The sequence below is a fragment of the Globicephala melas genome, chromosome 3 (assembly GCF_963455315.2).
Source record: "Globicephala melas chromosome 3, mGloMel1.2, whole genome shotgun sequence".
In the NCBI taxonomy this organism is placed as follows: Eukaryota; Metazoa; Chordata; class Mammalia; order Artiodactyla; family Delphinidae; genus Globicephala; species Globicephala melas.
Genome location: NC_083316.1, coordinates 123,875,908 through 123,890,309, shown reverse-complemented (window position 1 = coordinate 123,890,309; position 14,402 = coordinate 123,875,908). Strand labels below are relative to the sequence as shown.

Genomic DNA, 14,402 nt, shown 5'->3' with positions numbered 1-14,402 from the left:
ACTGAAAAGGAGCTGCCCTGTGCTGAGGTGTACTACATGCTAATCTGCTAATCCTGTACTCCTTGGAAGAAGAGAAGGAGTAGGAGATGTTTTCTACAAGTCCTTTGCTTGGCAGAAAGCTGAGTCAGAGACAGTTGGCTGAAATTGTGAAAAGGCAGACCAGCAGCTTAAGAGAGGGTGGTGCAGATCTCTTGTTATTCAGCCTTTCCCAGGAGCTAGAAAGCAGGATGCTCTCACCACAGTGAGAATGGGGATTTAGAAAGAGTGGGAGGTATCCTGGTGAAGGGGAAATATGCCAATTTGGAAATCCAAGGTCTTGGAGTTGTTGAAAAAGTTATTGAAATGAATGAGGTAAAGGCAACACAACGGGGTGTGGTTTAGTAGAAATGAGCACTAGCCTTGGACTTAGGAATCGTACCTTTGAATTTCAATGTTGGAACAAATATTAAAAATTATGAAGATGGATAATATTTTGAAATATTAATTGTTTGTTTCCAGAATTTGCTTCATTCCTTGTTCCTTCCCACATTCAATCAGCTAAGCATTCTCCATAATTGCCTTGGAGGTGAACTGACAGAAGAAAGCAAAGAGAGTTGGTTGCTGGTTTTGAGTTTAGCAACCTACATATTATGACTCAGCTATAGACACATGAGATTTTGAGAGAATATATGATATGATGATGATATAAATGATAAGAGAAAAATTACCTTAAGGCAAAGGATGGGTTCCCAAGGCTGAGAAGAAAAAGATAAGAGAGACTTAGAAGACAGTTGGACAAAGAATGAGGAGACGTCGCCAGAGGGACCATAAGAACAGTATTGAGTCAATATCCAGGGAAAGGCCAGTCTCCATCAGAGCATGATCATATGTAGCTAGGGCCCAGGGACAGAAGCTACTGCCTTCAAATATGAAGTCTTATATGCTGCCTGGACTGAGGAGCTATGATGAGTTCCTTCCTTTGACAGAAGTTAGCATCTGGCACACTGTTCATCAAGCAGGAGTGATAGCCATTTATACCTTGACCCTTAAGATTGTTCTGTTCCCATCCAGCATACCCTACCTAGAACTGTCAAGTATTTTGTTTTAATGAAAAACAGCCAATTTTGTTCAAATTCTCCAAAATTTATACTCATTATGTTGTTTCCAAAATGCTTCACATTTATATAATGGTTTTATTATTTCACCTTTCTTTTATAGTTTTTATATTTTTTCTGTACAGTTCTTCAGTAGAAGCCAAAGTCCTGAGTTGCCCAGTTAAGAGCCTCTGACCTACCATTCTGATTATGTTTCTTCTCAATATTCATGACCAATATCTGGCTTCTAAATGAAAGGCTTTTGGCCTTTTCAATCACTTGCTGATAGGATGAGACTACACTGTCACCCATAACCACATGACCTAATTTAGAATCAATCTTGGCATCCAGTCTTGCATTTCTAATCAAGTTTACAATCCACCTTTCAGCTTCTTCTGGAGTCACGATCAGTTTATCTGCCAACATGTTAATGCTGATACACTGATGAATGCAACAAAAAGTCTCAAATACAAAGAGACGGGTATTTTCAATGGACTCCTCCGGACAAGCCACCGAGAAGAAATCATTCACTAGCACTGATTCATAGTCCTTCAGCTTTTTCTGAGCCCCATAAAAGTCAAAATTAACATATAAGCACTCAACGAACTCTGTAATGGGTTTTTTATATGTGTAAGACTCCTATTGAATAACTTTGACCAGATCATTTAGCACGTGCCGGCGTTTTCAAACATCTTTGTTTGTTATGACTGCTGTGGTCAAATAGCCGAGAATATGTGGACACATCATCTGAATTACATTAAGGTACTGTGGCTGGTAGAGGAAGAGATCAATAATGTTATCACGTCCTTTGGGGTGATTGAAGAAAACATAGAGACTAATGAATGAGCATGTTTGCTGCTGAAGAGACTAGAGTGGCAAACTCACAGAATTATTATCTATGGTCTCTTTTAGTTACATAAGGTCTTCCATGGCTGCATTCCAATTCTGCATTAAGATTTCAGAGACCAGTTTTCCCCAGAGTGAACTCAAAGCATTTCTGTCCATTGTGGGAACCAACACTCTAAAGAAGTAAAGATATTCTGCTGCTCCAGAGTAGTTTCCACATTTATATTGGAATTTTGCATACCTTTAGGGTGTATCTAAATATAGAATTGTCAAGTCTAAATCAGCCTGCTGGGACACTTGTATACCAAAGAAATAGACACTTAGAGGGGTGGTAGTGTAGAAGAAAAATCCCCCAACACATGGACTTACTAGGTGGGAATGAATGAAGTCATCTAGGGATTTCTCGTGTAGCTGACAGTCCAAAAAAACGTTATCCTCTATGATTTTCAGGATAATGACCCCCCAAACGTACCTACATCCTAATCCCTAGAATCTGTGAATATGTTGCTTTACACGGCAAAAGAGACTTTGCAGATGTGATTAAGTTTAGAATCTTGAGATGAAAAGATAACCCTGCAATATCCTGGAGGATCCAATGTAATTATAAGGGTGCTTATAACAAGGAGGTAGGAGGGTCAGAGTCAGAAAGGGAGCTTTGTCAATGCATGGAAAAGTTGGAGTGATGTAGGGCAGTGAACCAAAGAATGTGGGTAGCCTCTAAAACCTGAAGAAGGCAAGGAAATGGATTCTCTCCTAGAGCCTCCAGAGGGAAACAGCTTGTCAATAACACAGAATCTTGAGCCTTTCTCTAAATCTACTAACTCAGATTATCTGCATTTGGGCCCAGACTTATGTATATTTTAACACTATCCGAGGCTATGCTATACAGCCAGTCTGTACTAGCCCATGCACAGCAGGTAGAGAAACACTGGATCTGAACTGACAAATGGGTCTCTGAGACCACTATCACATTCAGAAATGTTAATGTCCTTACCACATGAACACCAAATGGTCACTCAGTTTCATAAGAACACTTAAAGGGATTATGATCTCATCACCTCTTGAATATTACTAACAACTTCCATTTATTGAACATATCCTAAGACAATCAGTGTGCTAATATTCTTATGCATTATCTCATTTAACTTCAGAGCAACCTTATAAAATAATTATTAATGTTATAATTTACAACAACAGCAAAAAAGGTCTAGGAAAGTTAATTGTAACCACATGGAAAGTCAAAAGTATCGTTAACATGTAACTGGAATTGCTGTTTTTAATGCAACTGGGTTGGAGCAGACAGGATCTCAAACCAGTTCTATTCATTCCTACCAAGGTACCGATGTGAGGATTCCCTTCCACATGATCTCTCCTCCTACAGGTGTTCAGGAGACATCCTGTCATCAAAGCAACACCTTAGAATATACCTAGTGAATAAGAGTTGTTTCCACACAGGGAAGGTAAAATAGAGCTGAGCAAAGTTTTGGTCCCAAAGAGCTGCAACTCTCATAGGACAAAGACCAGCACTCTGCTAGTGTTTCATTAGGAGGTCTTTTCAAGATGTAATGAGGACAGCTGTATGGCATTGATGATTTACGACACTGGTCCAAATGCCTAATGTGATCCCATGATATCCATTAATGAGCTGACTCCCACCTTGTGATAGATGGTGTCTCTCTATTGGTAGTTGATGAGTCTTAGTGCCAGTTCCACAGCTCTCCCCCCGGTTCCCTTAGGCGTGTTGAGTTCCAGGCAGGCTAGGCTCCACCAATCTCCTCCCTCAACATTGTCTTTCCTCCACACATTAACTTCCAGCCCATGGAATTTTTATTTGGTCTTAGTGGGCAGTGCTGTGTGACTCCTACTTTATATTTCCAAACCTACTATTTCAGCATATACTTTGTGTTCTACTTCCTTCCAGACATTCTGGCCTTAGATTCTAAAAGCCAGACTCAAAATTCCTTTTCTCAAACTATTCTCTCAGCCTTGAATTTCAAAATCCTGACAGTATAAACTGGCAGTTGGCTGCATGAGGTTCAAGGACATGTAGGAGAGGGAAAAAAGAGGTCTATACATACAATATTGCAATATATTATTCTTCTCCATAACCATAATCCCCAGGGTCAAACAGGCAATAAGAGATGAAGCCAGGAATTATTCTCACTTCTCTCTGATGTCAAAGTCTATACGACACCCAGTTCATCATTGGACATCTCTAGCTAGTGAACCCAAGCCTAAATCCCAGCAAATTCTACCATAGGTCCTAGATCTGGGCTTATGAAACAGCTAAGTTCCTCCTTTTCCAGGACAGTCATTAAGATACTTGAAGATAATTATTTGGGCACCTGAGTCATTTCTGAGCTAAGTTACCACCCAGTTTATTCTACTCTTCTTCACAGACACGGTGTTTCTTATTTTTCATTATCCTGGACCTCGTTTTGAATGTGCACAATTTTGTGTGTGTGTGTGTCCCTCTTGACTTGTGACTTTCCTAAATAAGCTGCATCATCCCAATTAGTGAAGTCCAAAGTCAACTACAGAAACTTTTCTGATCTTGTTCCTGACACCACATTCCTAAAGCAAAGGATATTTGTACGATGCAGCATGTGTGCAGATTTCTACTTCATCTGTCTACAAGATACGTACAAGCTCAGGGAAGACATTTGGGATGAATTTAGGGTATGCCTCAATCTCTTGCTTCAGCCCAAAGAGCACTCACATGGCCAGCACATACCAAGGTTCATAAAAAGACTAGGAAAAAGGCTTGTGAATGTATTACATAGTAGTAGGTCTAGTGCTAGAGAGAATCTGAAGTCACCACAGGTGAGCCTTACTTCAGAAACCCCAAGCTGGAGGACAGCAAAAGATGGGGTGGGCAGTGAAAGGGGCAAGGAGCCTGTAGCTTATCTGCCAATAACTTGCTCTGGGATTTTGAACAATCGTTTCATCACTCTGGATTTTATTTTTCCCACAAGTAAAACAATACAGTTAGACTAGAGTGGTTTCCAAAAGTACTTGATTACACACTTTGATCAGAAAAACATTTCTGCACATGCACATGAAATTATGTCTATTTTATTTATTTATAAAGAATATACATTCAACCCCAATATATAATATATAGTATAAAACATAATACAAAATATTTCTAAATAATTAGACTTCTAAAATGTAGTCAAAACCTTAATATATTTTCCTGTATCCCAGTGGGTCATCATAAGCATCTAGAACAGGAGTTAGCAAATTTTTTCTGTAAAGGACCAGATAGTAAACACTTCAGGCTTTGCAATCCATATATACGCTGTCCTAAAGACTATTTTGTCTGATATTAATATAGCCACTCCAGCTTTTATGGTTGCTGTTTGCATATTACATCTTTTTCCATCCTTTTACTTTTAACCTATTCATATCTTTGAATCTAAAGGTGTCTCCTGTAGACAGAATGTAGTTAGATCTTGTTTTCTAATCCAGTCTGACATCTCTGCCTTTTGACTGGATTGTTTAATCCATTCACATTTAATGTTATTATTGATATAGTTGAATTTATATGAGTTTTTTTTTTTCTATTTGTTTATATCCTTTTGTTCCTATATTCTTACTTTACTGCTTTCTTTTGCATTAAGTAAATGTTTGGTAGTGTAACATTTTAGTTCCTTTATGTTTTTTTTTTTTTTTTTTTTTACCACTTTTAGGGTTTCTTTTGTTGTTTGTTTAGTGGTTGCTCTAGGGCTTACTATATACATTTTAATTTATCACAACTTACTTCAGATTTATACTAATGTAATCAAAGTGAGATAGAAATGTTACTCCTATATAGCTCTATTCCCTCTTTCCCCTTTTTGTGCTATTATGTTATACATATTATATCATATCTGTTACAAATCTAATAATACTTTATTATAATTATTACCTTATATTATTTTACATCTATTAAAGAAACTGAGATACAGTGTCCATTGCAACTACTCAACTCTGAAATTATTGCATTAAAAACAGCCTTCGGCAATATATATATGAATGAACATCACTGTGTTCCAATAAAACTTTATTTATGGACACTGAAACTGAATTTCATATAATTTTCATGCATTATAAAATATTATTCTTTTGACTTTTTCCCTGTTATTAAAAAATGTAAAAACTAACTCACAGGCTGTGCAAAAACAGGTAGGGGGCAGGCTTTGATTCAAGAATGCAGTTTGCCAACCACCTGACTTTCAGCAATGATTTTCCAAACCCTTTTATGTGGCACCTTGGGGTTAACAGACATGCCTCCGGGCCTGCCATGGTGGCAAAGGTAAGATCAGAGACTGGGCTTCAGCATCCTACCTCCATTTCAAGAAGAACAGTTCTGCTTATATTTTGCTTATTTTTTCCAAACTGAAAAGATTCTGTTTAACAAAGTGTCCCTGGAAGGAAGAAGGAAGGAAGGAAGGGGGGGAGCAGGGGAGCAGGATAGAAAAAAGGAAAGATAATCTCAAATGTTCTTTCTAGCTTTGAAATTCTATTACATTCATCTAAAATTGTACAAAATCATCAGCGACACTGGAACTATACTTCAGTTAACCTTGAAATCTAAACATTTGATATTATGCTGTACTTTCATTATTTCTATTAAGTTTTTCCTGAGTTTTGTAATCAAAGTTCTTTTCTGAAAATGGAATGAGCATTAAAGGAAAGAGAACGTTCTACACCTGGGCCTAAAGAACCAGAAGAGAGATCTTTTAGCACTGTCTTGTGTCCATAATTAGTGATAACAGCAACCCTGCTAAGTATTGGGGACATCTAATAAGGCCTAAGGCATCAGGGTGAAATGCATGGAACAAAGAACTTGAGGTAGTGACAGGGTTTGTCATTCCTTTTTCATACTGATCTGCTCTATTCAAATAAGTCTTCTACAAACAAGAATCCCTTACAAAGAAAAGTTCTTCCTTCCTCCTCTTTATCAAAATGCTACCCACTCTTTGAGAAAAAGTTGATCATCTTGAGTTCACCATAATAATTTCTTCTCTGCATAATTAGAGAAGTGAAGATTACTGGTTTTATTTATTTTCTCACATTCAGTTCCTTTATTAGCTTAGATACCCAAAGGTTATTTGGAGAGATTTTTTTTTTTTGTGGTATGCAGGCCTCTCATTTTGTTGTGGCCTCTCCCATTGCGGAGCACAGGCTCCGGACGCGCAGGCTCAGCAGCCATGGCTCAGGGGCCTAGCCACTCCGCGGCATGTGGGATCTTCCCGGACCGGGGCATGAACCCGTATTCCCTGAATGGGCAGGTGGACTCTCAACCACTGCGCCACCAGAGAAGCCCATTTGGAGAGATTTTTAAGGTAAGATTACTGGTTTTAACATCAGGTATAAGTCTCAACTCTGCTCTTTACTAGCTGTGTAACACTGGGTACATCAGTTAACCTTCTCTCCTAAGTGCTTCTGCCACCACTTATCAATGAATGGAATCCCACACACCTAAGCATCATAGCTTCCCCTATGATTGAACTAAGCAAAGTCACCTCCCCTCAAAAGTTAGAATTGGAGGCATAAGCCACAAAACAAACATTAAATTAGTCTTCGTCAAAATGAAAAACTTTTATGTGTCAAAGGTGTAAAAAATTAATAAACTAAAACCTCAATTGAATGGAGTTGGGAGACCAGAAGGGGGAGCTCTCGTGCCCTGCAACAATAGCAGAGACCAACACAAAGTAGAAAGACTCTTCTTTCCTGGCAACAACTCAGTCAATGAAAATCCATGGACTCTTTGTTTACTACGGCCCTCCCAACTTCCTTTTCCCCTCTATAAAAGAGTTCTTCTCTCCTTGCTGTGTAGGGACTTGCATGTGGCTAGCTAGCCATGGTTGCAGGCCCCAAATTGCAATTCTAATCCCAAGTAAGTCCATTTTTACTGGAGAAATAGCTGGCCGTCTGTTTATTTTAGGTCAACATTTTGGTGGCACATACAGGAATTTAGAGGAGACCCCCCAAGGACTCCAGAGCTGGTGAGAAACAGGTGCAGTACCCACACTGAGCCCATTGTTGCTCATTGATTTTCTCCCTGACTGCGGAGTTCAAACGTATGTCTTTCTCCTGGATCCAAGCTTCCCCGCTCTTTGGATCTTGAAGTTCTCTAGGGTTTGTTTGAGATCTGTTTGAAGGTTTCAACTTTTCTAGTTAAGGCCTTGTTCTATCTGCGAGTGCTCATTTAGCACTTCGATCTGATTTGAAATCAGATTGTTCCAGTTGGGACTGGTTCAGCCTTTGGCCATATATATTTGGAATATATATATATATATATATATATATATATATATATATATATATATATATATATATATTTGGAATGAGGGCTGTTCTATGGGAACTGAGCTGAGAAGGCTTCAGCTAGGTTCCTCTAGGACCAGACTGTTCTCTTAGAAATGGCTGGTATTAGGCCTACAGGTTGGTAGAGATATCTGAACTGTTTGAGCTATAAGCTGTTTGAGCTGAAAACTGTTTAGGTGGTTTGAAAATTATTCTGAAATAATTTTCAGAATAATAATAAATAAAATAATAATAAATCATAAAAGAAATTAATAAAAAGAAAATTATTCTTTTTCTGGAGGAAAAATTATGAGAATGGGACTGCAGTTATCTAAGTATTTTGAGGGCACTCCCCTACAGGGATTTGAGCTGATTTTATGTTTAAAAACCACGGTCTTTCCTCAAGTGCGTTTCTAACTAAAGAAGCCAACATAACCAAAGGCAATTTAGAATATCAGTGGCCATTAAGAGGAATTTTGAAATCCCCAAACTTACTCTTCTTAAAAATAAACCGGACTACCATAGTTCTAAAATGTCTCAAACTAAATAGAATGTCTATTTCGATTTGTATTTTGAGGATTCCAAACTTTATCAGAAGGCTAAAATTGCCTTTCTGCAAAATAAGATTTTAAGATTAACTGATGCAAAGAAAGGATTAAAGAAAGTGAAAATGGCCCCAAAAGCTACAGGGCCTTCCTCCTTGGCTCCTTCGCCCCTGGTTCTTTCTCCAGGGCCGTCGTGTCTCTCCCTCCATTCCTTGTGCCCAAGCTCTGCCTCTGGCGCCATCCTCCTCCTTTCTTTCTAGGCCACCTACAGCCCTATACCCTCAGTTCCCCCATCGAATTCTCTCACTGAACTTCCTTTTTTCTCAGAAACTGACCTCACTTCCTTTGCCTCTGAACTTATCAGAATGTGTCCCTTTAAAAATTAAGCTTTCTGAGGATCCAGAGACTAACCCTTAATTTCTTATATTTCCTGGACTAAAGCTAAACTGTAAGCCACAAAGATCTTCCCAAAGCAACTGAAGATCCTCGCCGATTTGCTGAGGAATTTAATGCAGTCATTCAGACCTATCAACCTAGTTTCTGACTTATGTCAGCTAGTTCATATGCTTGTCAATGAAGGCCAGACAGCATTGGATGAAAATCACTAACTGGGAACATTCTGAAAAGTCTCTAAAATTACAACTGGGAGACCAGCCTGCTAACTTATCATACGATTAGGCTAAGGCAATGGGTGGGAGACTTCATCCAGTAATATTTAGGGTGTTTCCAAAGCCTACTGACTGGTACAAAATTCAGGATTGCACATAAATTCTGATGAATCTTGTCGTGACTATTACAATGAACTTCAGATTATTTTTAAAGAAAATTCTGGTCTTCCTTCAGATGTTGATTCCACCCAGGTAGCTTTTACTTTTTTTATTTTTATTTTTTTTGAGTTTGGTGATGACTTTTATTTTATTTTTTTTACACCTTTATTAGAGTATAATTGCTTTACAATGGTGTGTTAGTTTCTGCTTTATAACAAAGTGAATCAGTTATACATATACATATGTTCCCATATCTCTTCCCTCTTGTGTCTCCCTCCCTCCCACCTTCCCTATCCCACCCCTCCAGGCGGTCACAAAGCACCGAGCTGATCTCCCTGTGCTACGCGGCTGCTTCCCACTAGCTATCTGTTTTACGTTTGGTAGTGTATATATGTCCATGCCTCTCTCTCGCTTTGTCACAGCTTACCCTTCCCCCTCCCCATATCCTCAAGTCCATTCTCTAGGAGATCTGTGTCTTTATTCCTGTCTTACCCCTAGGTTCTTCATGACATTTTTTTCCCTTAAAGTCCATATATATGTGTTAGCATACGGTATTTGTCTTTCTCTTTCTGACTTACTTCACTCTGTATGACAGACTCTAGGTCTATCCACCTCATTACAAATAGCTCAATTTCGTTTCTTTTTATGGCTGAGTAATATTCCATTGTATATATGTGCCACATCTTCTTTATCCATTCATCCAATGATGGACACTTAGGTTGTTTCCATCTCCGGGCTATTGTAAATAGAGCTGCAATGAGCAGCTCATACAGCTCAATAACAAAAAAACAAACAACCCAATCCAAAAATGGGCAGAAGACCTAAACAGACATTTCTCCAAAGAAGATATACAGACTGCCAACAAACACATGAAAGAATGCTCAACATCATTAATCATTAGAGAAATGCAAATCAAAAGTACAATGAGATATCATCTCACACCAGTCAGAATGGCCATCATCAAAAAATCTAGAAACAATAAATGCTGGAGAGGGTGTGGAGAAAAGGGAACCCTCTTGCACTGTTGGTGGGAATGTAAATTGATACAGCCACTGTGGAGAACAGTATGGAGGTTCCTTTAAAAACTACAAATAGAACTACCATATGACCCAGCAATCCCACTACTGGGCATATACCCTGAGAAAAACATAATTCAAAAAGAGTCATGCACCCAGGTAGCTTTAAACTTTACATCAAAATGGGTTATTCATGGGCTGAACCAGGACCTTGCACTTCTAGTAAAAAGAACCAGGATGGAATGGGAAACTATGTCCACTCCAGATTTAGTTAATCTGACAGACCAGGTCTCTCTCACTGTGGATGAATCACCTCAAAGGAAGACAGCTAAAATTCTCTATTTTCTTTTTAGGATTTTTTTAAATTGAAGTATAGCTGATTTACAATGTTGTGTCAGTTTCTAGCATAGAGCAAAGTGATTAAGTTATACATATATGTATATATATATATTCTTTTTCATTATAGGTTATTACAAGTTATCAAACATAGTTCCCTGTGCTATACCGTAGGACCTTGTTGTTTACCTATTTTATATAGAGTAGTTTATATCTACTAATCCCAAACTCCTAATTTATCCCCCCTTTTCCCCTTTGGTAACCATAAGTTTGTTCTCTATGTCTGTGAGTCTGTTTCCGTTTTGTAAATAAGTTGTTTGTATCATATTTTGGATTCCACATATAAGTGATATCATACGGTATTTGTCTTTCTTTGTCTGACTTACTTCACTTAGTATGATAATCTCCAGGTTCATCCATGTTGCTGCAAATGACAGTATTTCATTCTTTTTTATGGCTGAGCAGTATTTCATTATATATAGTATACATATTATATGTATTATTACATATATTATAAATTATATATACATATTGTATATGTATATATATTATATATGCGTGTGTGTGTATATATATACCACACCTTCTTTATGCATCCATCAGGACAGATAAAATTCTTAACCTTCAACTTCAGCAAATGAAGGTCCCTAAAAAATATCAAAACCCTCTTGGTTTCTGCTATTATTGCAAAGAGCCAGAACAATGGAAAAAAAGATTGTTACAAGTTTAAGCACTTCAGGTGCCTTCAGCCTTTCTAACATCCTCCCAGTTTTAAATGACAGGGCTTTCCCCATTCCCTTCTATTCATCAGCTTGGAGAAACATTTTTCCAGATTAGGGATGAATCTCTTCCAGTTCTAACTGACACCAAAGCCACACTCTTGGTGCTCAACCCCACTATAATAAAGCAGCCCCTGCCTTGGAGTACTAAAATAACTCAAATACAGAGGATCTCTAATGAACCTTAAGAGGTTCCTGTCCATGAACCTGTTGTCTTTTGTTTAGGTCCCTTGAGAGATACATACCCTTCTCTCTTTAGTCCTGCTGCCCTTATCCATTTATAGGCAAAGACTTCTTAGAGAAATATCATGCTGGAATTTCTTTCTCCCAAACAGGGAAAATAAGTCTAGAATTTGACAGTAAAAAATCAAAGCAGCCAACCAGATGAATTAAATGATGCTTTTACGTCTTTATTTTCTCCATTTCTGACTATACTAGAGCTCATTCTGGAAACACTGACCACGTGTCTCTATTGAATCAACAACTACCTTTCTTATGGGCAAAATCTCCAACTGATATTGGCAAAATTCATAGCACATCTCCCATCAAGATTCAGATAGATCCCTCAAAAGCTCTCCCCAGAATGAATCAATGCCCTATGAGTTGAGAAGCCCTTCAAAGCATAAAGCCCATAGTAGAAGATTATAAGGCTCAAGACCTCATTATCCTTGGTACTAGTCCCTGTAATACTCCCACAACAGTGAGAAAACCTAAGGGCCAGGAGTGCAGGTTTGTTCAGGACCTCTGAGCTATAAACATTGTTATCCCTTGATACCCTGTTGTTCCTAACCTTCATATGTTATTAACATCCATTCCCACTGGAAGAAAATTCCTTACTATAATTGATGTATGCAGTGCATTCTTTAGTATTCCAGTTGATGAAGGTAGTCAATACCTTTTTGCCTTCACTTGGGAAGAAAAACAATTCACCTGGACAGTAACACCTCAGGGTTTTACTGAGAGTCCTTATTTCTCACCAATCCTGAAGGCTGATCTGGATGAAATAAAGTTCCCTAGAGGTTCTACTTTTTGTAATATGTGGATGATTTACTTCTTCACTCTCATTCTCAAGCCTTCTCACAGAGACAGTATCCACTTTGTAAAGCTTTTAGCCTTAAAAGGACATAAGATCACCAAGGAATAGTTGCAGTTTGCCCAAACCTAGGTTTTATATTTATGGCATCTGCTATCAGAACAAGGACTTCACCTAGATCCAGATAGCATGGTGTTCTAAGTCTCCCAAACCCCCAAACTAAGCACCAACTGTGAAGTTTTCTCAGGCTCGTTGGTTATTGCTGGAACTGGATTCCAAATTTCTCTCTTATGGCTAAACCTCTGTGTGTTTTACTGAAGAATAAGAATGCCAACACAATTTTATGATAAGAATCAGTGACATCACCTTTAAGGCTTTAAAGAAGAGTTTGGTGAATCCACCTGCCCTTGAGCATGCCAATTATCAGATTAGCTTTTTCCTTTTTGTATATAAATAAAAAGAATTGGAATGCCCTTGGGATACTCATCAAAAACACGGGGACCAAAGACAAAATGAAATATCAAGGAGGTTTGTGCCTGAGATCATGTTGATGTGAAACCATGGATGGCCACTTTGTGCCAGATACACCAGAAATACATCTACACGTGGAACAACTCCTACAGAACACCTACTGAATGCTGGCAGAAGATCTCAGACCTCCCAAAAGGCAAGAAGCTCCCCCACATACCTGGGAAGGGCAAAAGAAAAAAGAATAAACAGAGATAGAAGGATAGGGACTGAACCTGCACCAGTGGGAGGGAGCTGTGAAGGAGGAAAGGTTTCCACACACTAGGAAGCCCCTTCGCGGGCGGAGACTGCGGGTGGCGGACGGGGAAAGCTTCGGGGCCGCGGAGGATAGCACAGCAAGAGGGGTGCGGAGGGCAAAGCTGGGAGATTCCCGCACAGAGGATCGGTGCCGACCGGCACTCACCAGCCCGAGAGGCTTGTCTGCTCACACGCCGGGGCGGGCGGGCTGGGAGTTGAGGCCCCGGGCGTGTCGGTAGGAGCGCAGGGAGAGGACTGGGGTTGGCAGCTTTGTTTCCTGGTGCGCAAGGAGAGGGGATTAAGAGTGCTGCTTAAAGGAGCTCCAGAGACGGGCGCGAGCCCCGGCTAAAAGCGCGGACCCCAGAGACGGGCATGAGACACTAAGGCTGCTGCTGCCGCCACCAAGAAGCCTCTGTGCGAGCACAGGTCACTATCCACACCCCCCTACCAGGGAGCCTGTGCAGCCCGTCACTGCCAGGGTCCCGGGATCCAGGGACAACTTACCCGGGAGAACGCACGGCACGCCTCAGGCTGGTACAACGTCACGCCGGCCGCTGCCGCTGCAGGGTCGCCCTGCATCCGCATCCCTCCCTCCCCCCGGCCTGAGTGAGCCAGAGCCCCCGAAGCAGCGGCTCCTTTAACCCCATCCTGTCTGAGCAAAGAACAGACGCCCTCTGGTGCCCTACACGCAGAGGCGGGGCCAAATCCAAAGCTGAGCCCCGGGAGCTGTGAGAACAAAGAAGAGAAAGGGAAATCTCTCCCAGCAGCCTCAGAAGCAGCGGATTAAATCTCCACAGTCAACTTGATGTACCCTGCATCTGTGGAATACATGAATAGACAACCAATCATTCCAAACTGAGGAGGTGGACTTTGAGAGCAAGATTTATGATTTTTTCCCCTTTTCCTCTTTTTGTGAGTTGTATGTGAATGCTTCTGTGTGAGATTTTG

General features: G+C 39.8%; 1 pseudogene; it reads right to left on the bottom strand.

The window, feature by feature from the left end:
* Positions 1–1,223: 1,223 nt before the first annotated feature.
* Positions 1,224–14,039, bottom strand: LOC115847487 (eukaryotic translation initiation factor 3 subunit E pseudogene; annotated as a pseudogene).
* Positions 14,040–14,402: the final 363 nt, after the last annotated feature.